Below are 24,424 nucleotides of genomic sequence, written 5' to 3' on the forward strand. Positions count from 1 at the left end.
ATCTTAACAGGATCCAAACTCAAAACTGAGAGATTGCCTTGGGAACGGGGAAAAAGTCCTAAAACCCCAAGTTACTGCCTGCACCTCTCCTTGCAGCAGGACATGGATGAGCTGCTTGCTCATGGTGGCAGAACCCCAGGCTGGTGTTGGGTGCTTTCTGTGTCTTTGCTTGTTGCTTCCAGGATAAACTCCCAGAGCAGCTGTGGCTGCCCCTGGATCCCTGGCAGTGCCCAAGGCCAGGTGGGAGCAGCCTGGGACAGTGGGAGGTGTCCCTGCCATGGCAGGTGGGCACTGAGTGGGCTTTGAGGGCCCTTGAACCCAAACCATTTGGGGTTCCACCGTCAGGGCTGCAGCCCCCTGAGCGTCAGAGCTGTGTCCTCCCCTCACTCCATCCGTGCTGGGGCCAGTCACAGCTGGCTTCTGGCTGAGGATCCTGCTCTGTGCTGGACTTTTTCCCAGGGGGTCACCTGAAGGGGCTCTTGTGTCGAGGATGTGACAAGCAGGAGGCTGACAATGGGATCAGATTGAAAAGCTTCCCTGGGACTCCAGCATGGTGCCTCCAAAGGCTCGGGCAGAGAATGGGGTGGGGTTTCTTTCCCCTTCCCTCCATCTGTCACCCTGAAAACTGATGCTGAAAGCAGCTTAAACCTTCATCAGCCTCAGCCCCCAGCTCCCGAAGGCTGCAGAGCTCGGTGCTTCCTCCCATACCCCGTTACCTTTGTGGCCTAAAGGACTCTCATGCTCTGGGGCTAACAAAGGTCTTTGGGGCTAATAAAGGCCAGCTGCCCTGCTGTGCCAGCAGCTCCTGGAGCCCCTGGATTCCCTTGGGAATTGGCAGTGGGTGTTGGACATCCCCCCAGTGCTGCCTCAGGGGTGTTCAGGCTCCCTTAAGAACAGCCAAAAGGTGATTTTAGTCATAACCAGGCAATTCTCTGGTTTTAAATACTTTTGCATCTTTTCAAACAAACTTTCTGTCTTTGCCTTTTTGCCTCCTCTGTTTTCTTTGTGCAGCAGCTCTCTTCCCAGGCCTCTTGGAGCCTGTTCCCACATCCCTGCTCCTTTCCCACATCCCTATTCCTGCCCTGCACATGCCCAGCCCCTTTGAATTCTAAACTTGGAATTTTCTGTAGTTTTTTTGTCCAGTGAAGCTGCCCCACGTGAGGCTCTGCTGGGCCAGGAGGGATTGTCCCAGCTGGAGGCAGGAGCATGGGGTGAGACCCAGGAAAGGGCAAAGCAGGATCTCTGCAGGGCCTGAGTGCTGCTGCTGCTTTGGGCTGAGGTTCAAATCAGGTAAAATTCACTAAAATTCCCCAACAAGCCAAGTTCCTGCAGGTTTGCAAGTGGTGCTGCCAGATGTGTCAGGCAGTGGCTGGGAGAGCCCCCTCTCCCCAGAGCTGAGGGGTTTGGCAAGGAGAAGACACAGCAGGAATTGCCTGGGCTGAAATCTTGGCTGTATCTCGGTGAGTGGATTGTTTCCTGAGGGGGATTCACGTGGCCTTGCTGGGCAGAACCTGCTTTAAGAAAATTCTTGGCTTCTTGTCCTGGCAGTGGCCTTAAGTGCCAAGCTGGCTCCTGGAGAGCTGCTGTGTGGGCAGCAGTGCCCCAAAATTCCTGGAAATGTTGGTGCCAGGCTGGGGCCAGGCTGCCAGCTGTGGGACTAGGGCTGGGTGGCGGCTGCTCCCACAGGGACATTCCTGGGGCTCCATCACACCCCTGTGCCCACAGTCCCTCCTGCACGGGGTGATCCTGCTGTGCCACGGCCTGGTCCTCACCTGGGCTCCCTCTGGGCACAGCTGCACAGGGGCAGGCCCAGGGGACATTGCCAGCTCCCCAGCAGGGCCAGGGGACTGTGCCAGGCATCCTGGGCAGCAGCAAGGAGTGGGGTTTGCCAGGCAGGGTGCAAGGTCCCTGTTAGAGGTCACCAAATGCAGGCAGAGCTGGAAGGAAGCTGATCTCCTGCTGGCCAGCCAAGCTCCGGTGGGTGCAGTGCCAGCTCTGGGGCTGGCAGTGGCCCTGGGTCCCACTGTGCTCCCAGGGTGGCCTTGGGGCTGCTCAAAGGCAGTGGCACAGGGGGAGCTGGGGTGGCACAGAGCAATGATGGCTTCCCCCAAGTTCTCCTTCCTGAGGGGAGCAGGCTCTGCTCAGCCTCTGGATGTACTGGTGCCATCAGATCCATCACTGCCACCAACCCCAGGCAGCAGAGGGCAGCGGGCAGGGGTGGCACTGACAGGGTTTTCCTGACCCCAAATCCCTCCCCTGGAAGGGCAGAGTGCAGGTGGCAGTGGGGGCAGGCAGCAATTCAGGTCCTTGTGTGTCCCATCCAGCCTTGTCACCTCCTGCACACGGGGCCACTCTCCGGGGTGTCTGAAGGCCCTCGGGCACCTTTGGAGAAGGGAGGGATGTCACTGAGATGGCCACCAGAGGGGTCTGTCTGGGCCCTGTCTGCCCTGGGGGGCACAGCCCCATCGGGAGCGCTGCCCAGGGCTGTGTGTGCTGCTCTCCCTCCCTGGCTGCTCCTGCTGGATGAACCCCCCACACTCACTGGGGCTCGAGCAAGGAGCTGTAAAAGGGAGAACAACATCAAAAGCAGAAAGTGGAAGGAGGCCAAGAGGAACATGGCCAAGTGCCCTGTCCTTCTTTGTCTTTTGCTCTGTGAGGGAAATCCCCCAGTCTGTGGGACATCCCTGTGCCAGACATGGCCATGGCTCTGCCACCACGGGCACATAGCCACCACAGGGACATCCCTGTGCCAGACATGGCCATGGCTCTGTCACCACGGGGACATGGCCACCACAGGGACATCCCTGTGCCAGACATGGCCACAGCTGTGCCACCATGGGGACATGGCCACCACAGGGACATCCCTGTGCCAGACATGGCCATGGCTCTGCCACCACAGGGACACAGCCACCACTGGGACATGGCCATCATGGGGACATCCCTGTGCCAGACATGGCCACGGCTCTGCCACCACAGGGACATCCCTGGCCACAGCTCTGCCACCATGGGGACATCCCTGTGCCAGACATGGCCATGGCTCTGCCACCACGGGGACATGGCCAGCACTGGGATATGGCCATCATGGGGACATCCCTGTGCCAGACATGGCCACCACAGGGACATCCCTGTGCCAGACAGGGCCACAGCTCTGCCACCACAGGGACATGGCCACCACAGGGACATCCCTGTGCCAGACATGGTCACGGCTCTGCCACCACGGGGACATGGCCACCACAGGGACATGGCCATCATGGGGACATCCCTGTGCCAGACAGGGCCACAGCTCTGCCACCACAGGGACATGGCCATGGCTGTGCCACCACAAGAATGACCCCAACAGCAGCTAAGGCCCAGGGAGGACAGGGAACCTGGGGAGAGGGGCCCAGCCCTCTCCAACTCTGCTGGAGCTCCCCCTCCAGTGTGGGATTGTCCACTTAGGGTGGCTCCTGCCACCACCTTTGGTGGCACGGGAAGGTGGGACCCTGCTGGGGGTGCTGGGGCTGGCTCCTGGCAGTCTCCCCTGAAGGAATTGAGCAGGGTGGGGAAGGAGATGGTGGCTGCTCTGTGGGAAGGAGAGCAGTGGGTGCAAACACCCCACGGGTAACCCCTGTCACCCCCTGCCAGGTGCCACGGGAGGGCACAACCCCAGCTCTGTGCTGCTGGTCTCTGTCACCTCCTCACTGGGATTCCTGCCCCAGGCAGCTCAGGAAACCCCACAAGGGAATCCCGAGCTGGCACCCAGGGTCACCTGGCAGCTGCCCCAGGGTGTGACCCGTGTGACATCAGGGCTCTGTGACACCCAGCACGGATCAGTGGAGGCTCCCCAAGGAGCCTTTCTGGGCACAGGAGGTGGCTGTGCCCTGGGAGGGGACAGAGGAGGTGCCAGGCTTTGGGCTGTGCCCTGGGAGCAGCCACAGTCCTGCCTGTGGTGGCACTGCCACTGCCATAATTAGCAGGCGCTAGTGCTGCTGGGGTTTGTCCCCGGTTCAGCCCTGCTTCAGCCCTGCTTCCTCCTCCCACCATCCTCCTCCTCCCGGGAGGAGTCACAGAGGCACAGCTGGGCCCACGCAGGTCCCCCACTGCCCATACCCACCCACTGCAGCCCTTGGCACACAGACTGAGGGGCAGAGCTGTGCTTTGGGGGGAGCTGAGCTGTGCTTTAGGGGCAGAGCTATGCTTTGGAGGCTGAGCTGTGCTTTAGGGGCAGAGCTGTGCTTTAGGGGCAGAGCTGTGCTTTGGGGGCTGAGCTGTGCTTTGGGGGCTGAGCTGTGCTTTGGGGGGGCAGAGCTGTGCTTTAGGGGCTGAGCTGTGCTTTGGGGGGCAGAGCTGTGCTTTGGGGATAGAGCTGTGCTTTGGGAAGCAGGTTCAGGAGCAGAGCTGTGCTTTGGGAAGCAGCATGACAAAGGATCCAAACCCACTGAACCAGTTTGGCGAGTGCTGAGGTCCATGGGGGAATATTGTGATCATGGGAACTCTCCCACTATCACCAGGGTCCCAGGAGATGTGGGGTCTGTCCTGGCAGAGAGAGCACAATGGAATTTGTGGCTGTGTTTGGGGCTCTCCTGGGTGCAGAGATGGTGTTTTGTGTGTGGAGGGGATGAATTTGGTGCTGAACATTTTCCTGTTGTAGCAGGAGTGGTGCCACAACTCTGCACTGGGAACAACTGGTGACATCCCCAGCAATCCTCAGCCCCTGGGCTGCTCCTCTCGCCTCCATCCAGCGTGGCTGGAATTGGGTAAGAGGTCTGAGCGTGCATCTCTTGGAGCCAGTCCAGATGGGGCCACCAAGGTGATCAGAGGGATGGAGCAGCTCTGCTGCAAGGAGAGAGAATTGGGATTGTTCAGCCTGGAAAAGAGAAACTTTGGGGTGATTACACAGAGGCCTTCCAGTGCCTGAAGGAGCTACAAGAACGATGGGGAGGGACTCTGGACAAGGCCCTGGAGTGACAGGGTAAGGGGGAATGGCCTTCTCTTCTCCAGGCCCGACAGCCCAGCCCTCCACAGGAGAGCTGCTCTCCTCTCCTCTCATCTTCTCCAGCATGTCCTGCTGGGGAGCAGCAGGAGCTGCTCCTCCCTGGGCCTGGCAGCAGGGCCATTCCTCAGGGCAGGGCCATTCCTCAGGGCAGGGCCATCCCTCAGGGCAAGGCCATCCCTCAGGGCTCGGCCTGGCACTGCCAGAGGGGTCCCTGGGCAGCAGAGCCATCCCTCAGGGCATGGCCATCCCTCAGGGCACTGCCGGGCACTGGCCTTGGGCAGCAGAGTTCCCTGGGCAGCAGAGCTCCCCTCAGGGCATGGCCATCCCTCAGGGCGTGTCCTGGCACTGTCCCGGGCAGCAGAGCCATCCCTCAGGGCAAAGCTCACCCTCAGGGCACTGCCTGGCACTGGCCCTGGGTAGCAGGGCTCACCCTCAGGGCAGGGCTCCCCTCAGGGCACTGCCTGGCACTGGCCTTGGGCAGCAGAGCCATCCCTCAGGGCAGGACCATCCCTCAGGGTAGGGCTCCCCTCAGGGCACTGCCTGGCACTGTCTCGGGCAGCAGAGGAGCTCCCCGTGCCCCGGTACGTGCACACCCCAGCCCCACACTGCAGCTGTGCACAGAGGCCTTTGCATGCCCTGAGGGTGTTTGTTTGTTCCCGTTCCCAGCTGCTCCCAGCTGCCCGGGGCTGCCTGCGGCACTGCTGGGATCGTGGAGCTGTTCCCAGTGTGGATTTTGTCAGGAGCTGTGACCAGGAGCTCTCTGCAGCAGCGGGTGCCAGGGCTCCCTGTGCTCCCCGTGCCCAGCACAGCCCTCACTGTGCCCCAGGACCTGTTCCCGGGCCATTTCACTCCACATTCACCTCAGGCAGGATGGGAGCCACCATTCGTGTCTCCAGCGGGACTGGGGCCGAGCAGGGCCTGCTCTGAGCTGGGCAGGCGAAGCAGCAAGGAGAGGGATATTCCCTGGAGCAGCAGCAGCTGCTGTCCGTGTGTCCGGGCCTGGGAGCCGTGTCCTGCCCGCAGAGCTGGCAGCGGCCATAGAGCCGTCGGGAGGCGCGGACAAAGGCGCGATTGTTGCTGCCGGGGCTCGGGAGGAGCGAGGCTGCCCCGGGGTCTCTGGGCGCTGCCAAGCAGCAGCTGGAGCCCCGGAAAACAATTGCCCGGTGCCCCTGTGGGCACTGGGAGCCGCCCGGCAGCTGGGCACGGAGCAGCGGGCAGGCACCGGGACAGCAGCGCTGCAGCTCCGGGCTGGGCCGGGGACCAGGCTCGGGGGCTTGGAGGGAGCATCCAGCAGCGCCTCCGGACAGGAGAGCTCCGGGAATTTCCGCCTGGCTTCTGCTGAGATGGAGAGCAGCCACCCTGGGAGCAGCCACATGTCACCGAGGGCTGTGTACCCCTGTCCCTCTGTCCCCGTCCTGTCTGTGCCAGCCGGGCCAGCCCAAAGCACCTCGTGCTCCCGGCATCCCGGGTGGGTGCTGCGGGATGCTCAGGGCTGCCCTTGGTGTCATCCCTGCGGCCCGTGGGAGGGTCTGAGGGACAGGGTGGGCATTCCCAGCCCTTTTCCCTGCAGAATTGCTCCGGTTCCGGCGGGCTGAGACCGCCTGGAGCTCCGGATCCCTTCTGGGTCACAGGCGCCGGTTCCTCCGCGGGGTTCAGGTGAGCACGGAGCTGTGTCACCTGTCCTGAGTGTCACCACCCCTGCACACTCACTCACACACTCACAGTCACCGCTCCTGCCCCCAGAGCATCTCCCGGCAGCGCTGCCCCGAGTCTGGCTGAGCACAGCAGGGAATTTGCGGCATCCTGGGCATTTCCTACCCATGGAGCAGGAGCAGGAGCCAGGCGCTGTCCCAGGGCTGCTCCTCTGCACGGAGCGGGCAGGAAGCGCTGGCTGCTGTCCGCACTCACATCCTGCTGCTGTTACAGGAGAGCCCCAGGAAAATGTGGAGTGTTTTGTTCCCAGCCCTTGGAGCAGCTTCCTCTCCCAGCCTGCTTTTGGCTGGAACCAAGGAGGAGCTTCCCTGCCTTGCTGAACATTGATGGCCAAACTGGGGCTTGGGTGCTTTATCTTCCTCCTGGAAGTGATGAGGAGCTCCCTGCCAGGCTCTTTCTCCTCCCTCACCACAGGACAGCCAGAAGAGTCTTTTCTTTCTGTGGGACGATGTTGCTATTGACAGAAGCATGTAGCCACCCACCCACTCATAAATAACTCGGTTATTGCCTAACAGAGCTGGCCTTTGCCATGATCCCCCTGGATCTGTGCTGTGGTGAGCGCTGCTCCTCTCCCCAGCAGAGCAGCGCAGCCAGAGCTGCCTCTGCAGCTGATCCGGGGCAGCCTGGCTCTCCTGGGGCTGCCTTTCAGTGCAAGACATTTTAATCAGCCCAGGAGGAGAAGCTGTTCCAGCAGAAAAGAACAGAACAGTTCAGCACTTCACAGCCTGGCTGCATGTGCAGGGAGGTTCAGTCTGTAACACTTCAAGGAGCCCAGGAGACATGAGGGCTTCCCATCTTCTCCCCCCAGCAAAATCAGTGCCCTGAGGCACTTCCATGCTCCATCACACTTCCTGTGAGAAGAAATTCAATATTCAAATAGCAGCAGCCAAGATTTGTACCAGTGGGATTATTTCAGCGCTGGAACGTGATCCTTTGTGGGGTTTGTATGCCAGCATGGACAAACTGGGCAGAAGGTGCTTTTTGGCACCCCCTGAGCCTTTCTCCCACAAGTAAATCAGGGAATATCCTGAGTTGGAAGGGCCCACAAGGACCATGGAGCCCAGCTCCTGAAGGAGGGGTGCTCAAGGTGGGGACAGGAGGTGCAGGGATGAAAGGCCTGGTCTTTTCTGAAGTGTGGGGTTTGGCAGCATCCTGACTCCCTTCCCTTCACCCCCAGTGTCCCTCCAGCCCCACAGCTCCCATGGCACACAGCCAGGAGCAGGACCTGCCACAGCCACCCCCAGGTGACAGAGAGCAACATCACCCACTCATTTCCACACCCATGGCAGGAGGTGAGTTTGGAGATCCCTTCCAAGCCACACCACTGTGGGATCCCATGCTTCCATGACTCCCTGAAGAAGCAATAGCAGCAATCCCTCCTGCACATGGTTACAGAGATGTATATGCCCAAAATGTCTATTTTACGCTGTCTCTTTGTTTGGCAGCTTTAACTGCTGCAGGATTAATGGCCTGGAAAGATTAGAACCAGACAGAGCTGCTGTGGGGCTCAGCTGAAGCTGCTCCCCCCGGCGCTGTGGTGAGGCTATGCACAATCACGGTGCCATCTCGGGGGGTTTGGTTCCATTTCCTCTGCTGGCCTGGCAGAAAAGGAAATATTTTATTCTAATGAACACCAGTGCTCCAAAATATGCTGATTGTTTTCAGCTCGGTGCATTTCAGTGATAAATGAATAGCAGCAAACAGCCAAGCCCCCTGCCCATGCCTTTTTTGGGGGGTTGAGCAGTTGGTTGTGGGTGCTCCAACCCTCCCTAAGAACAGCCTTGCTTTTCCTGAGCCATTCTTGCAGTTTGGGCCTGGTTTTCTCTCTGAATAGAGCCTGTCTGCTGTCAGATGCCAGAGGACAGATGATCTCCCCTCTCTCCATGCTGGAGTGTCCTGGCTGGGAAGCCCTGAGGGATTACCAGGGATAATTTGGTAATAAATAGCCATATTTACAAATCACATCCTAATGCGCTTCAATAATGGGGCGTGTTTACCATGCAGACAAAAAATTTCTCTTTCATCACAAACCCTCTAGGATTTCTTCTCTTCTAATGTAATCCTAGAGAAACCTTGCACACAATCCTTCCTCCAAAGGTCTTTCAGCACCCTGCCAAATTCTGTTGTTGGTTCTCTTCTCCCAGACCAAAGCCTCACTTGGTGGCAGCTCACGGAGAGTTTGGTGCAGGACCTTGGCAGCAGAACCATCAGCAAAGGAAAAAATGGTTTCTTTTTCCTGCAATGCACCATCCCTGAAGTGAAAGGAGAGGATTGGGAAGCTGCAGGGGCTCCTGTGGTCCCAGTTCCTGGGATCTCCCCTGCTCCAGCCCTTCCCATCAGCTCCAGTGCTCCATGGAGGACCTGGGGGTGTTATGCTGGAGTTTCCAAACAAGTAAGGAAAGTTTCTTTCAGTGTTTCTTGGTTTTATCAGTCTCCATTTCATGGTGACAGTTTAAAGCTGGTGAGGAACAGCAAGGCCTTGCTCCTCTGGCCCAGCCAGAATATAAAAAAAGGAGAGGAGTCACCTCTGCTAAAACACCTGAGTGCATTTGTGGAGGCAGCGAGTCTGGGCTGTAATTAACACAGGGCATAATTACACTCATGGCTTTTTGCAGTGAAGAGGGCAATCAGGGGCACTGCTGCCCTTCTGTCACCTCTCCCTTGAGCCCATGGCCTTGGTCACATCCCAGAGCTCCTGGAAGAGCCTGTCCAGCAATTCTGCAGTCAGGCCTCTTTCCCCTGCCTCAATTCCTTTTTATTTCCTCTCCTGTCTCTGTGCAGCTCCCCTGGAGCAGTCAGGGCTGGGCTGTGGCTGCTGGAGCAGGGCAGAGCCCAGGATCATGGCAAGGATTGGCTGGGGGGACATGGGGACACAGAGGGACACAGGGAGGGAATGGCCTCAGCTCTGCCCTGGGGGACACAGAGGGACACAGGGGCAGCAGTGAGGGGATCCTGGTGCTCCTGGGTGATCCTGAGGAGGGGATTCTGCCCCTCTGCCCCTCGGGTGAGACCCCACCTCCAGACCTGCCCCAACCCTGAGCCACCAGCACAGGGACCTGGAGCTGCTGCAGGGCTGGAGCCAGGCTGGGAGAGCTGGGAATGTTCCCCTGGAGAGGAGAAGGCTCCAGGGAGAGCTCAGAGCCCCTGGCAGGGCCTGGAGGGGCTCCAGGAGAGCTGGAGAGGGACTGGGGACAAGGGATGGAGGGACAGGACACAGGGAATGGCTTCAGCTGAAGGGGGGTACATTTAGATTGTTTATTGAGAGGAAATTCTTTGCTGGGAGGGTGGACAGGCCCTGGCACAGGTGCCCAGAGCAGCTGTGGCTGCCCCTGGATCCCTGGCAGTGCCCCAGGCCAGGCTGGGCAGGGCTGGGAGCAGCCTGGGACAGTGGAAGTGTCCCTGCCATGGCAGGGGTGGCACTGGATGATCCTTGAGGTCCCTTCCAGCCCAGCCACTGTGGGGAGGAGAGGCTGGGAGCAGCAGTGCTGTGAGGCTGCAGAGCTCAGCTGCTGGAGCCCTGGTGGGACACAGCAAAGCTCATTCCAGCTGCTGTCCCCATCCTGTCCCCATGTGAGAACCCGAGCAGTTCCCTGATGTAACAAGCTCTGTTGCAAACCTGCACTCATTCATTAATGCTCAGGCTGCTCTTAGTCCATCCCCTCTTTAATGACTCCCTCTCACCAGTGCTTGTTTAGGATGACTGTGGGAAGGTTTTGAAACTAGATACAGGCTTGGCAAAACACTCATTATGGCTGTGGCTCATCTTCTCAACCCAGAAATTGCATCTTCCCCCAGTGCCCCAAATCTGCTTCCATTTGCTGAAGCAGCAATTTGACATTGAAGTCATTTGGTTCTTTTCAGTGGTTTCACATTTGACTTCTCAGGTTTCCTGAGAAATTTGTTGCAGATTTAATGTTTAATTGTGCTCTGGTAGGGTGACAGCTCGAGTTTAGCAAAAATCCTGCTAATGTTCAGATCTGGAATAATTTAATTCCCAAGCAGACGCTTTCCCAGAGGAATGGATTTATTTAGATACTAATTTTAGGGAAATGCTTGGGCTGGTTACAACCAGCACCACTCTGTCAGCATGTAAAGCTCTGTGCAGCGCGTTCCTGACACTTGTGACAAACTGATTATCCCTAATTCTCCCTTCCAAAGACTCCATGGCCAAGGAGAGGAGACAGCAGCCATAGGAGCCTGTTCTCAGAGGGAGGAGAATTAATTCACTGCCTTTGAAAACTGCTCTGAGGCCAACTCTGACAGAAGCCATCCATTAACGAGGAAAGGGAGCGATGTCCACATGGGACACGACTTCAAGCAGATTCCCTTCCCAAAACTGCCTCTGCAGAGAGAGATTAAAAGGCTCTCTGCTCCATGAAACCAAGCCCTGTGAAGGCTTCCAAGTGCTCTCCTAGCAGGATCTGGATGCTGTCCTGGCCTCATCTGGGTTCAGATGGGGTTTATAGAAGCCACAAGCACAGCCTGCAGGGTTTTCAGCTGAAACTCTGTTTTCTGTAGAATTTTAGTTAAAATCTTTTATCAGTGATTTAGTAACAGGCCTGGAAAGAACTGCACACAGCAAAGGCTGAACTCCAGCAGCTCTTCCATGGACTGTGGGTGCTCCTCTTGGAAGGAATGGCAGCCTGAAGGTCACCCTCAGGGACGTGCTGAGACACCTTAAATGCCTTGTCCCATCTGTCTGGGCACTAAATGACCCCACAGCATTCCAAACTCCCTGTTGCCTCTACAGCTTCTCCTGCTACCTCAGCTCAGGTTCAATCCACCCCACATGGGAGTGTTCACCTGGAGAGGAGAAGGCTCCAGGGAGAGCTCAGAGCCCCTGGCAGGGCCTGAAGGGGCTCCAGTAGAGCTGGAGAGGGACTGGGGACAAGGGATGGAGGGACAGGACCCAGGGAATGGCTTTAAACTGAAGGAGGGTACATTTAGATTGTTATTGAGAGGAAATTCTTTGCTGGGAGGGGGTGAGGCCCTCCCACAGGCCCTCAGTGAGTCTGTGGCTCACAGACTGGGCAAGCCCAGAGCCTGGGCCAGCTGAGGACCTGAGGATTTTCTCCTGAGCAGAGACTGTACTGGGTGTCTCATTATGATGTGTAACGACCTTTGGGGACTGGCTTTAATTAGGGAAAGGATCCTTGAGTCATTCAGGCTCCCCAGCCACCATGGCCCCCATTTCACGTGGCATCCTGATGTCCTGAGGCTTCCTTTGTCTGTCACCTTCATCTCTCCCTGACACGAATTAATTACCACAGAGCTCTCTGATCTTCACGACTCTCCTGTCATCTTCCCCTCTCCTTCTCCAGGAGCTTTTCCCAAGCTTGCTCTGCCTGTACCATGCCCTGTTCAATGCCTGATGCTGGCACTGAACACCTCTATTTATAGATGTCTTCAGCACTTATTTCTTTATCACCTACTTGGTGTGGCATTTCATGCCCTTCACTTTCCCAGCTGCCACAAACCTTCTTTACATCAGAGGATTTGGGAGTAGTTTGGACAAGGGGGGCTTTGATTCCTTCAGAGTTTGTTTTCTTCCCCTTAAAAGCAGTTTTTAATGCAGACACCACTCCACAGCTGAGTGCTGCTATTAGGGATTCATTCAGTTTACCAAAAACTTGAAAATAGCTGAATTGGGCTGTTTGGTTGCCTGGATCCTTGGCTGGTGGATGCTTCCAATTATAATCAATTCACAGAGGTGGGGGCCTAAATTTTCCTTAATTCCTGCCTGTCTGCTGCCCTGCTGTTTTCTGTGATAAATCCTCTTGGCTGCAAAAATTAAAATGCCAAGATAATACTTAAGATCAGTTGCCAACAGCCTCCTTTGCTGGGCCCTCAGACCTGCCTGCTCTCCCCAAAGGCTGTTTTATCTCTCAGAATGCTGGAAAGGGGCTGTCTCTCAGTCTTTTTGCTTCTGCCATTGCTCAGACTTTCTAGTTTTCTGCCTTTTTTGAATTTCATAGCCTGCCAAGATTTTTTTCCCCTTGGATTATCATTATTTTCCATGCTTTGTATAACAAGTTGTATTCCTATTCCAAGCAACTGCAGCACATTCACCCCCTCCCCCTTAAAGCCGCTCATTTTTGGGAGATGAATAAGAATTTAAATGGGAATTCTCCCCCACAGTACTGAGAGCTGCTGTCATTTCCCCCAGCTCTCATGTCTTAAAAGCAAGAGCAGAAAGAGATGTAGAGAAATCATGGCAGTTTGTGGCCTTTGAGCACAAGCTTTGGGTATTATTGGCCTTTTTTTCCTTCCTGCAATGATGGAATTTCACAATCAGGTCTCCAGGTCTGCTGTGGAGTCTCAAGGGAAGAAATCTCCTTCTAGAGCCTGTGTTTATGTTGTCTCTTCCAGAAAGCTGGGCTTTACCAACGTGGTGATTAAATTGGATGACAGATTGAGTTTCATCCTTCGGCATTTCCAGGCAACTTTTAATTCCCCGGTCAGCCAGCCTCTGGCTCAGCTGTAACTGGAGCAGCTCTGCTGCAGCCTGTGCTGCACTTTCACTGTGCTCCTTGGGACCCTTTCTGCAGTCACACCCTCACCCCAGCTGTCCCTCCCTTGTCCTCAGCCCAGCTTTGGATGGGAGACAGCTCCTCAGAGTTCCCTTCTCTGCCCCAGCCTCAGGGCTGAGCTGATTCACTTTGCTCTGCTCTGCTCTGCTCTGCTCTGGCAGCAGGGGCTTGGGAGCAGAGGCAGGAAACTTTTCCGAGCCTGGAAAACCTTCCTGGTGAGGGGATTGGTGTGGAGGGTTCATGTTCCAGGGCTGTGGAGCTGTGTGGGATTCCTTACCTGGAACTGGAGCTGCCAGTCCAGCCCAGCACAAGCAGCTGGGGCTGAGGGGCTGCCAGGGACAGGAACCAGCTCTGGCTCCTCCAGGGGATCCAGAGGAGGCCACGGAGCTGCCCCGAGGGCTGGGCCCCTCTGCCCATGGCAGGGTTGGAATGGGATCATCCTCAAGGTCCCTTCCCAGCCAAACCAGGAATTCTCCACTCAAGCAGAGCTCTGCCCTTACTGCTGAGGTGACACTGCCTTTAATCCACACAGGCTTCTAGCCTGAAAAGGTGTTTTTCATGCAATTTCCCTGTGCTGCTCATATTTAAAGCTGTAGCATCTGCATGAAAGCCACACACCCTTTATTTGCATGCCTGGAGTGCTGAGTGTGCAGGACAGGGCCAGCAGTGGCTGCACAGCTCATGAGGAGCATCACTCGTGTCCTGCCCAGCACCCTTCACAGGCTACATGCAAATGGCCTGGCTGCTCAAACTGAAAATAAACAACAAAAAAATGCCCTGGAAATTCTTCAGGCAGCCCAAGTGCCCCCAGCCATCCCCATGGCCAGGGGAGCTTCATGGGAGTCAGGTTTCTAAAGGGGCATTTCCAAAATCTGGCCTGGGCACTACTGTACAGAGTGTCCTGACCTCTGCCAGGCTGGAGCAGGAGGAACACGGTGCCAGAGACTGAAGGGAAGGGAGATGAAGGGAGATGGAAATATTGGAACACGGATGAGTGATCAGGAAATGCATGGAGACAGGCCAGGCTTTGCAAAGGCAATTCCCACAGCACACTGCAAGATTCAGGAGAGTTCACCAGAGCAGGAGGGACACCTGTGGAAGAGAGGAGAGCATTTGGTGAGACACTGACAGATCAGCCACCTCAGGAGAGGTGAGAAATGATGTGATGGAACCAGAGCAAATTCTGAATGGCCAAGGGAAGTTGCAGCAGAAAGCTTCCGTTGTTTTATCTGTTGTAACATGAAAACAGAGGAATTAGAAGGCAGGACCACTCCCCTCTGTAAATTACAGCCCCGAGGAAGTGCTGTCCCTGGGTTAGGAGGACTCAGAAAGAAGTGGACTGCTGGGTCCCAGCATTGCCCAGAGTAGTCCTGAGGAGTGGTGTGAAAAGTGTGTGCTCTGAAAAGTCCTGTCCCAGAGCTCCCAGCAGCCCAGGAGGAGACTCAGCATGAGGAGATCACCCCCTGATTTGGGTTTGGCCTGGCCTGTGCCTGGCACAGCACCCCTGGCACAGCACCCCTGGCACAGCACCCCTGGCACAGCTGTCCCCACACACAGCCCCACACCAGATGTGGCCTTTGGTTGCCTTTCACAATTCCCTCCTTTTGTCCCAGCAGTGCCAGCAGGTCTCACAGCAGAGGCCTGGAAATCCTCTGGACACCATGTCCTTCATGTGAGTGCCCTCAGGCCTCTCCTCCCAGCCTGCAGGTGAGTGGTCAGAACTTTCCCCTCTGCTGCTCTCTGCACCTGATCTTGTGCTTGCTCACCCAGGGAAGGAACAGTCAATAAAACCAGCCAGGCCCTGGTCCCTGACACACTGTCCTTGTCAGTGGAGAGAATGACTTGCACAAAACTTCTTGCAGACCCTCAGGCCTGGTGGAGAGGGCTCTTTGCAGATGGCTTTCCCCCAGAACAGTCGTCTTCTGTCTCATCAGGCAGCTTTTGCAGTCCTGGTTACATGCTCTGTCTAGTTCGGGCTGGGAGCTCCTCAGGGCCCAAAGACCTCTCACCCTCTCCTGTCCCCCAAGTGTCCTGTGCACCAGAAGCAGGACAGAAATAGCAAATCCCCATCCAAGTGATCAGGAGTAATTTGGGAGCTGCATTTTTCACACAGCAAGGAAGAAAACATCCATGGCTGCGCCAGGGAGAGCTGCACTGAGTGGGGAATGTCACAATCCCCTCTGCCCCACTTGGGAGTTTGAGGAGAATAATTTGATTGAAAGGCAAATCCTTTAATCTGCAGATATAAATCAGCAGAGTGGCAGAATTGCTTAGGATGGAACATATCATATAGGGCATGTCCTGTATGTCTTTTCCCTTTAAACAACCACGGGCCCTCCAGCTGTTAACCTATTTATAAAAGGTAACTTAAGGCTACGCGCAAACTCCTGAGGACATTTCATTCTGTCATTACAGCACAGATTCTTCAGCCTCAGAATAACTGGGCTCGGTTTATGAAGGCCCAGGCTAGAGAAGAGATCAGCTCTGATAGCAACAGGCCTCTCCAGAGGAGCCGGATGAAGCCCTGCAGAAGGCCAGGCTGCCCTGTGCTTCCCAGGACTCTGCTTGGAGAAAGAGTGATGCAAATATCAGCTCCTGCATCCTGACAAGCCTCTGCAGGCTCTCCTCTTCCCACATGTGAAATCCCAAGCTCCTGTTCCCGAGCTGCAGGTGGGAAGTGTCCCAGGTCACCCACAGCAGGACCTGTGGTGCAGGACAGCAGCAGGAGCTGTGTTTTTTGGGACTACAGAGCTCTTGGCAGTGGAAGTCACTGCCCCAGCTTCAGTGCAGCCCCCAGCCACCTTCCTCCTCCTCTTCCTCCTTCTCTGGGGCCCCACACCAGGTTACAGCTGACGGAGAGGTCCCAGATCAGGAGATCATGGGGTGTGCCAGCTGCAAGGCAAATCCCATGACCAGTCAGAGAGCCTTGACAGGTCTCTGGGATGGCAGGGATCCCTGGCCAAAATTCCATGCCTTCCATTGTGCTGGAGTCAGCTTTGATGAGCAGAACAGCCCTGTCTGGCTGGCAAATATCTGCCAGTGACCCACAATGCTTTTGTTGTCTCCAGAGCAGCGTCCTGCCTCATTGCGTAGTTACCTTCTCCTTGCATCCCTGATCCACGATAGGGCAGTGATGAGACATTTGTTTTGTAAGAGTATTCAAATTCTCCAAGCTGCTCACAGACATTCACTTTCAAAAGTGAATGAGACAAAATTTCCTGAAGGTGAGAGTCTGTGGGTGCTGCTCCAAGTGTGGAGGCAATTCCACTCAAACCCTTTCCAGATCTGCTTCATGAGTTTTTCTCCTAGATAGAGTTCAGGTTCATTACTTACTGACTGCACTGCTGGGCACTCCTTTTTGGATGTGACCTCTGCACGGGCTCTGCTGCCTGTCTGGGATGAGTGAGAGATGTGGGGAGTGACAGCTCAGCCCCGGCAGTGATGCTTCCCTGGAGCAGGGATGGACCCCAGAGCCTGGACAGACCTTGGAGCTCAGACAGACCTCAGAGCATGGACAGACCTCAGAGCATGGACAGACCTCAGAGCCTGGACAGACCCCAGAGCCTGGACATACCTTAGAGCATGGACAGACCTTAGAGCATGGACAGACCTTGGAGCCTGGACAGACCTCAGAGCTCAGACAGACCTTAGAGCATGGACAGACCTTGGAGCCTGGACAGACCTCAGAGCCTGGACAGACCCTGGAGCTCAGAGACCCCGGAGCCTGGAGAGACCCCGGAGCCCGGACAGATCTCGGAGCCTGGACAGATCCTGGAGCTCAGACAGACCTCAGAGCATGGACAGACCTCAGAGCTGGACAGACCCCGGAGCTCGGACAGACCTCAGAGCCTGGACAGACCTCAGAGCATGGACAGACCTCAGAGCTGGACAGACCCCGGAGCTCGGACAGACCTCAGAGCCTGGACAGACCTCAGAGCATGGACAGACCTCAGAGCCTGGACAGACCTCAGAGCATGGACAGACCTCAGAGCTGGACAGACCCCGGAGCTCGGACAAACCTCAGAGCCTGGACAGACCTTAGAGCATGGACAGACCTTGGAGCCTGGACAGACCTTGGAGCTCAGACAGACCCTGGAGCTCGGACAGACCCCAGAGCCCGGACAGATCTCAGAGCCTGGACAGGTCCTGGAGCTCAGACAGACCCCAGAGCCCAGACAGACCCCAGATCCAGGCAGACCCCTCAGCGCTGCCCCTGTAGGCACCCACCACTCTGCTTTGAGCAGGGAATGATGAACTCTTGCCAAAGAGGCAGGAAAGGTGCCTGGTTCATTACTGCTTCTCTCCAACACTTGTGCTGTCAGTGCCCTGGGATCGCCTGTGTCACCCAGCGTCCTTCATTTGCACCGGCTCCCATCAAAGCGGTGACAAACGAGCGTTCCCCAGACTGAGCTTTCCCTTTCCAGCTCTCCCAGTGCCCACAGGGGACTCACCCAGCACGGGCCAGGCCCACACTGAGAGCAGCCCCGGTGCTGGCTGCCCTACCTGCCCTGCTGGGCTAATGGGGCTGGCCAGGAGTGACTCCTTAGGGAGATGAGCTGGGCCCTTTCCCTTTTCCTCAGCCACTTTCCCTGTCTGGCCTGATGAAAGGGCAGAGCCATTGCCTAAACACCTTCTGTCCTGCCACCAACCCCACCAAACCAAATCCCCCCCTCTGCTGGGACAAGGACAGACACACCTGTGGCGTCTCACAGATCTTGTCTGCCTCCACCAAGGACATTGGCCCCTGCTGCCCTCCCTTCCAGGCCACATGGAGATGGGGAGGACTCAGAGTCTGGAAAAGCAAGTGGAAAGAAAACAGGTTATTTTCTTCAGAGGGACAAACAAAGATAAAGGAGATGCTTTGAATTTTTGCACAGGTGAAGTATGTGGGGAGGCAACAGAGTGTGGCCTGAGGTTGCTCCCAGGAAGCAGAGAACAGACATCAGATTAAACTAAACCAAGGAAGTTTCATATTAAACAGTGCCCTGGGAAGCTGTGCTAGGAATCCTTCCTTCCTTCCTTCCTTCCTTCCTTCCTTCCTTCCTTCCTTCCTTCCTTCCTTCCTTCCTTCCTTCCTTCCTTCCAGGCTTGGGTTGGGGGGGTCAGAAGCCCGTGTGCAATTCCGTAGGGATGCCTGGATTACAGTGGACAGTTGCCTGCTGCAATTTATACTTTACAATGGACACACCTGTGGCATTACAGGGCTCTACCTGCTCTGCTTTCTGATTTCAGGTATACCTGGCTGGGATTTGGGTGAGGTGCCAGAGCTGTGGTGTGACAGGGAGAAGCCTGGGCACACCGTGTCCTTAATCCACCAAAGGTTTGCTCCTGTGTGATCACTGTGCAGTGAAGGTCTGGCTTTGGGCTCTCAGGTTTTTCTTTTGGGGAATAAGTTCTAGGCTCAGAACTTAGAAGGAATGACCCAGAAGCTCTTTTTGAAGCCAAAAGTAGTCAGCCCAGTGGTCAGACACGTACTGATGTAACTCAGTAATTTTTGTTGTATTGTTGTGTTGTAACCCCTGCTTTTTGTTGTGTTACTGAGTCTGTTCCACAGACACAGGGAGCACTGTCCTGCTCTAGGGCTGGGGTGCACCCTGTCTCAGAGACAGGCAGCAGAAAGGCTCCAGAGGGGAAGAGAGGTGGATTTCCTAAGGAGAGAGGGATCTTTAAGTGTCTGATGATCAGGGTAGGCTGGGACAGCCCTGAAATTCAAACTGCTGCCTGACCCTCCCAAAGAGAGCCATCAGGATGCTATTTTATCTCGGAGCTTAAAAATAGCACATGGTACAAGCAGTTGTTATGGATCTGCCTTTCATCAGGACACGGGATTTCCCCTTACCGGCTCCAGCCCTGGAAAGGTACCCAGGCTTGGGAGGCTGGGAGAGGGGTGGGCAGAGGGTGCAGCTTAACCCTGCCTGGATGGGGTGTGCCCCCTCCCACTCTTCATGCCAAGGGTGTTTCCACCCTCCAGTGGCCAGACATGAGCCACACCTATTTTTGTTTTAATTTAGTCACTGTGCTTTGATTTGCTTATCTGGCAGGCCAGCGTGTCCCGTATTTTCATGATTTAGTAGCTCTGCAGCTCCCTCTGGGCAGATGGGTGACACAGAGCCCTCGGGACATGCAGGAGCTTGGCTGTCAACAGGCAGGGGACAGTGTCCCTCCCTGCCTGCTGCCTGGGTTCACTCCCAAAGCACGTTGTAATGGTTTCTCCCTGAAGAACGAGGCTGGATGTTCCTCCTGCGTGCTTGCTGTCACTGCACCAACCCAGCGTCACCTCACACTCGTCCCAGGGAGTTTCAGCCAAATGGTTTCACTGTGGGCAAACAATGGAGCTGACAGTGTGGTGGATGAGGGAACAGTTATGGATGAGGTGACAGTGGTGGTGGATGAACAGTGACTCGTGTCACCCACCTGGACTTGTGCAAAGTGTTCCACGCTGTCCCACACCACGTCCTTGTCCCCAAACTGAGGGACAGGGATTTCCTGGGTGCAGCACTCGGTGGACGAGGAAGGGGCTGCATGGTCACACTCAGACTTGTGGTCACTGGCTCAGTGTCAGTGCAGAGCAGTGACAAGAGGGACACTCAGGGTTCGGGAGTTCCAGGACCTGAAGGGGCTCCAGGAGAGCTGCAGAGGGACTGGGGAGAAGGGATGGAAGAACAGGACACAGGGAATGGCTTTAAAGTCAAGGGGGGTCGATGTGAGGGTGGGCAGTCTCTGGCACAGGGTGCCCAGAGCAGCTGTGGCTGCCCCTGGATCCCTGGCAGTGTCTCAGGCCAGGCTGGACAGGGCTTGGAGCAGCCTGGGACAGTGGAAGGTGTCCCTGCCATGGCAGGGGTGGCACTGGATGATCCTTAAGGTTGGTTCCAACCTAAGCCAGTCTGTGATTCTGTGACTCTGCAGCTGTGCCTGCTGTAAAAACACATCCCTTCATCCGTCACCATCCTGCTATCTACACTTCATCCCTTTATCCTGATTTCCTGCCCTCCTGCATGTGCAGAGGGCTGCCTTTCTGGGCCAGAAGGGCCACGGAGGATTAGGAGCAGCAGCACGAGTGGTCCCTGCTGTTCGGCCACCTGGAGGGGGCGGCTGGGCGCTCCATCTGTCCCTGGGCCCGGCTCTATCAGCAGCCTCCTTCAGCTCCCTCACAGCCACGCATGCTGTACCACACAGGCGTGCACACGCTCCCAGGGCTTCCTCTCCTGCTTTAAATATCGCCCTTTCCTGCCCACATCACCCTTCCCAAAGGTGGGATCTCCTTCATGCCCTCAGCCTTGTCCCTTCAGCCGCGACCCTCAGCTCCCCTCAGCCGTTGCCCCCTCAGCCCCGTCCCCTCATCCCGGTCCTCCATCGCCGCCCCTTGGCCCCACCTCCGCCCCGCCCCCCACAACTGGCCCCGCCCCCACCCCCGCCCCGCGCCGCACCCAACCGCTCTGCCCGTTCACCGCAACGCCGCCTCCGCCCCGCGCGGCCGCGCGCCGCCCGCGCTGGCGCTGATTGGTCGGTGCCGGGCGCGGCGCGGCGCTGATTGGTCAGGCGGCGCGAGCCCCGCCCACCCAGCCAGCAGGGTAGTGCGCTCGGCGCGCAGCCAGCGCGGCTCCGCTCCCCGCTCCTCCTCCCGCCGGGCCCGCAGGGGACAGCGACACTCGCCAGGCGCCTCCGTCCCGGCGCTGCCCCGCGCCCCCGCCGCTCGGTAAGGCCGCGGGGAGGGGGCTGCGGCCGGGGACAGGGCGCGGGGACACCGCGCTGCGGGCGCGGCGCCCTCCGACGCGGCGGAGGGGCGGCCCGGGCCGAGCGGGGGCTCCGGCCTCGCCGGTGTCTGGGGGGCCGGGGCCAGGCGGGCCGGGCCGGGCCGGGCCGGGAGGTGGCCGGGGCTGCGGGGCTTGGGAGCCGCGCAGGGAGCGCCCGCATCATCCCCGAGCATCTCCCGGGGGAGCCGGCGGAGGGAGCGGGCGCTGCCGGGGCGCGGCTTTGTTGCTCGGGGGCAGCGGCGGGGTTGGGTGCGGGGGTCGGGGGGCCCCGGGCGTTGCCCGGCCTTGCTCCTGCAGAGTCCCTTCGGGCCCGGCTGCCCCGGGCACACGGAGCCGCGCGTTTCGCTCAAGGGCGGCGCAGCGGTTCCGTAGTTCTCCTCGGGACGGCTGGAAAGTTTCCGTGCCGCCTTCGCGCCCCGTGCTGCCCCGCTGGCCGCCCCGGGTCCCTCATTGCCGGCTTTATAAGGAGGGCGGCGGGCTCGCAGCGGCCGCGGGCTGGGGATGATGATGAGCATGGGCAGAGCGCGGCTCGGAGCGCTGGGTGTGGCGGGCCGGGATGCGCCAGGCTCCAGCCAGGCCTCTGCTCAGTCATCGCCCCGCAGCCCGGCCGCAAACCGAGCGGGGCCGCTTTCGGGATGAGCAAACTTCTCCTGCAGAGCTCGGCCGGGCTCGGGGTACAGGAATTAAACAAATGCTCGCCACGGCGCCATGCGGGGCTGCTGTTAATAAGTTTAAGCTCACGGCGGTGAAGTTTTGGGTTCTGCAGATGCTGTTCTGCTGCCAAAAGCTGCTTCTAAGTGTATCCTGGTAGTATGAGCGTTGTAGGCTCTGCCTCTCTTCGAGGGGTGTGTTAAAAGCCTGCTCTGTGAACATACTGAACCTGAATTTGGATGTTTAGTTCTCTTTTCTTTAGGTGGTTCTTGATCTCTCCTTCTTGGTTGTTCCCTCTCTTATTTCCTTCCCCTGATTCCTGTACGGATTTAGCAGATTAACCCATTGATTTTAGAGCTTTTAAAGAAGTTTTAATTTATTTTTCAAGCTGGAATCATCTATTCAGTGAACCACGTTCTTCTCAGTTAGCAATTCCAGCTGGAAGGCTTCTTGAATAATAATACAGTAGCCACCCAAGTCCTGCTCAGAGTTTCAGTGTGGAGTAACAAGCCTTGCTCGGGGCCTCCTCCCGCTCTGCGTGTGATGCTGCTGTAGCTTCATTTTGTAAACTGAAGGGACAGGACTGCACTGGAGTTTTACAACTCCAGAGCTTCTTTTCTCCTTGCCAGGGCCTGATGTCCCATCTGGTATGTTTTGCTGGTATTGTATCCATAAGGTGCTGTTGCAGCTTGATAAACTCCCCCTTTATTTGAGAAAGAGATTGTAACTCAGAATTATTCAGGTTGACAATACAGTTATGACAAAGGTGACATTGGCTGGACAGACCTGTCTGTCAAATTCACTTTAGGGGCTTTTGTTTGTTTTTCTTTGTGAGAAGCAATGACATTTCTGATTGTCCTTCCAGATGCATCTTGCAGGATTCACGGGCTCTTTTGAAGTTTTTAATTTTTTTATTCTTTTGTGCCTTCTTGCATCAGAAGAGATGGGCTTTTTCAGTTTGAAAAAGAGCTTAACTTACTTGCTGTTGCAACAGCAGCAATATCCTGTGTCTTTTGTTTTGTTTGGTAATAATTACATGTTAGTGACAAATAATAAGCTTGAAGCAGAATAGCTGATCTGTTTGTGACTGTGATTGTTGACTCTGAAGCTGAAGGCCGTGGATATTATTAAATCTGTTTTTATGTGTCTCTGCAGAAATGACATCAGGGAAAGATCAGATAATACAAAGAAGTGTCAGTGGTTTGAAGATGCCAGCCTGGGGAGTTCAGCTAGAGCCCAGTGTTGCCATGGGTACAGTTTGTGGGTCACCCTGGTTCCCCCCGAGCCCTCAGCTGATATTAGGAGAGGATTATGTCACTCCTGGCCTTAAAGAACAAACGGGGAGGCTGCTGGAGGACACTCATGGCAGCAGATCCTGGCTTTATCAGCTTGTTCCTCCAAGGCAGGGCTGTGCCAGGCACTGTCCTGTGCTGGCCACTGATGCCAGGCAGGCTCCCAGGAGTGGGGACACCATGGCACACCAGGGCTCCTCTCTGCCAGCTGCAGCACATCTGGAGATCTGCTCCAACAAGCTGCCTGATTTGGCTGTGGGGAGCTCTGAAGGCTGTGGGTGCTGTGGGAAGTGATGAGAGCAGCCCTGTGTGGGTGAGCACTGCAGTGGCCAGGGGGTGAATAGTCCCACCAGAGGCTCCCAGCCCCTGCTGGAACCAACCTGGAGTTGCTCTGCTGAGTGTCATTTACAGGTGGCAGTACTGATTGTGAACTCTTCAGGCTCAGTGCACTCGTCTGTTCCCTCCCAGGGACACCAGGCAGTGGAAGGCAAGGTTTTAAGCAGCAGAGCATTGCCCAGACTGTTCTGTGATGATATCAAACACCCCCACGCCTCCAGCAGCCTGACAGCAGTGAGAACAGAAGCAAATTGGGTTTTGGAGGGGCAGAAGGTGAGGCTGAGTGGAGGCTGGGGCAGGGCTGGATTTCCAGCCTTAAGCTCGTTATGTGCAGTCTGAGGAGTGCTCACTTGGACCAGATGAATTACGTATTCCTGCTGGTAAAAGGGCTGACACAGCTGTAATTTCAGCCAATAGAGCTGTAATTATATTTGAGGTCCCAACCCCTGTAGTATTTTAGTGGTTGTCTGTCTTCCCTAGAAATAAATGAATCTGAGCCATTCAGTCAGCTCTGAGTTGTGGCAGGGTTCAGGTCTGGTTTTACACCCATTGCGTGTTCTTGCCCTTGTGCACCTCAGGCTTAAACTCACCTGCTGTTTGCTGAACCAGTGGTGTCTCCATTGCTCAGTCCTTGGGCTGCATTTGTCTCTCTGCACTGTGTCTTGATGTGCAAGCTTCCAAATTCTGACCTACACCAAAGTTATGACTCAGGGAAACCACTGGTCAGACAGGGTTTAGGTCTGTCAGGGTGAATTCAAGCTACTTGCAATTCAAATGAAAGTGATGGTTACTTGAAAGTGAAATAATGTGTGACTATGCCTTGGTTGGGCCAGAAAAAACCCAAATAATTTATTTTGCTAGGCCAGACATAGATTGGAAGATAAAATTCCAGCCTCCTCCGCTGAGAATGAAGAGTTCAAGGCGTGTTACTCATTGTGTTGTTGCGAGTCAGATTGCAGACAACAAAATTATAATTTGTGTAGGTACCTGTGCAGTTTCAAAGGCAAATTGAAGAAGCTGATAGTGCTCTGAAAGGCAGAGTTATTTCCTGGAACTCTGAGTTTATGCTTCCTGTCTCAAATGAAACAGATGAAACTCTTGCTTAGTCAAATGTCTGTGTCCACAGCTTCCTCGTGCTTTAACAGCAATTGAACTGATTATTTCTGTGCTTTC

The 24,424-nt window shown here is 56.2% G+C and overlaps 1 protein-coding gene across 6 annotated transcripts in view; it reads left to right on the plus strand.

The window, feature by feature from the left end:
* The first annotated feature begins 20,759 nt into the window (after positions 1-20,759).
* The window catches only part of MAP4 (microtubule associated protein 4), a 152,554-nt gene continuing 148,889 nt past the window's right edge, over positions 20,760-24,424 (plus strand). For 4 of the 6 annotated variants that reach the window (XM_071456400.1, XM_071456402.1, XM_071456405.1 and 1 more), the window contains exon 1: positions 20,760-20,914. The gene's annotated coding sequence lies outside the window, so the exon portion shown is untranslated. The remainder of the gene's footprint in view (positions 20,915-24,424) is intronic. The other 2 variants (XM_071456404.1, XM_071456401.1) reach the window with 2 other exon arrangements.

Source organism: Agelaius tricolor, unplaced genomic scaffold (assembly GCF_023055355.1).
Source record: "Agelaius tricolor isolate 1412-34295 unplaced genomic scaffold, bAgeTri1.0.p SCAF_58, whole genome shotgun sequence".
NCBI classification, from domain to species: Eukaryota; Metazoa; Chordata; class Aves; order Passeriformes; family Icteridae; genus Agelaius; species Agelaius tricolor.